The following is a 1,688-nucleotide window of genomic DNA, read 5'->3' as shown; positions in this document are numbered from 1 at the left end:
GGTTGTTGTGTTTGAAAGAGAAGTCCTACTGTAGCTTAGTGCTGCATGTGGTGACTTCTCTTTTTTTTATTTAAACATTTTCGGGCACTTGAAGGTCCATGCCGAGTGTCGGAGATAGGCATGTGGATGGGGTACGTGTACGGTTGTTGTGGTTAGAAGAGAAGTCCTACTGCAGCTTAGTGCTGCATGTGGTGACTTCTCTTTTTTTCATTAAAAAATTTTCGGATGCCTGAAGGCATGTGGATGGGTCACATTCGACTGCAACGTGGTGCGTGAGCGATGATATGTGCGGGTAGTCACACTGATCGCGCATAGGATGGCTTCTATTGATTTGTTTCAAAAGAACCTTCCTCGAGGTGCACGAACTTTCTCAACACTTGAGATGCCTTATGCTAGACATAAGATAGGCATGTGGATGGGTCACATTCGACTGCAACGTGGTGCGTGAGCGATGATATGTGCGGGTAGTCACACTGATCGCGCATAGGATGGCTTCTATTGATTTGTTTCAAAAGAACCTTCCTCGAGGTGCACGAACTTTCTCAACACTTGAGATGCCTTATGCTAGACATAAGATAGGCATGTGGATGGGTCACATTCGACTGCAACGTGGTGCGTGAGCGATGATATGTGCGGGTAGTCACACTGATCGCGCATAGGATGGCTTCTATTGATTTGTTTCAAAAGAACCTTCCTCGAGGTGCACGAACTTTCTCAACACTTGAGATGCCTTATGCTAGACATAAGATAGGCATGTGGATGGGTCACATTCGACTGCAACGTGGTGCGTGAGCGATGATATGTGCGGGTAGTCACACTGATCGCGCATAGGATGGCTTCTATTGATTTGTTTCAAAAGAACCTTCCTCGAGGTGCACGAACTTTCTCAACACTTGAGATGCCTTATGCTAGACATAAGATAGGCATGTGGATGGGTCACATTCGACTGCAACGTGGTGCGTGAGCGATGATATGTGCGGGTAGTCACACTGATCGCGCATAGGATGGCTTCTATTGATTTGTTTCAAAAGAACCTTCCTCGAGGTGCACGAACTTTCTCAACACTTGAGATGCCTTATGCTAGACATAAGATAGGCATGTGGATGGGTCACATTCGACTGCAACGGTGTGCGTGAGCGATGATATGTGCGGGTAGTCACACTGATCGCGCATAGGATGGCTTCTATTGATTTGTTTCAAAAGAACCTTCCTCGAGGTGCACGAACTTTCTCAACACTTGAGATGCCTTATGCTAGACATAAGATAGGCATGTGGATGGGTCGTATTCGACTGTAACACGGTGCGTGAGCGATGATAGGTATGGGTGGACATATCATTCGCGTGTAGGATAGTAGATGCTGAGCAAATCATAAACTTTTGAAACAGCCTTGGTGTGTTGCAAAAGTTTTGGAAAGGATGGATCAATACTTATGCACTGCTTTCGGGGCCACATGTATATATTAAACAGTGGTCGGTAAATGGCTGAATACAGCGAACATATAACTCATTATGATGATCCATTTATGATGGTAGCCTATGATTCAGCAACTCCTATCTCTACCTCCCCGTGGTACCGACTGGGATACGAGCAACCTTCGGAAAGATCGAGTAACCAACCTCGGTGGGACCTTAGGTCGTATGCAGACAGAGAAGGGGGCACTCGGGCCCCAAAGCTTAAGGTGTGTATA

The sequence above is a fragment of the Toxorhynchites rutilus genome, chromosome 2, assembly GCF_029784135.1.
Source record: "Toxorhynchites rutilus septentrionalis strain SRP chromosome 2, ASM2978413v1, whole genome shotgun sequence".
Taxonomy (NCBI): domain Eukaryota; kingdom Metazoa; phylum Arthropoda; class Insecta; order Diptera; family Culicidae; genus Toxorhynchites; species Toxorhynchites rutilus.
Note: the sequence above shows the minus strand (reverse complement) of the source record.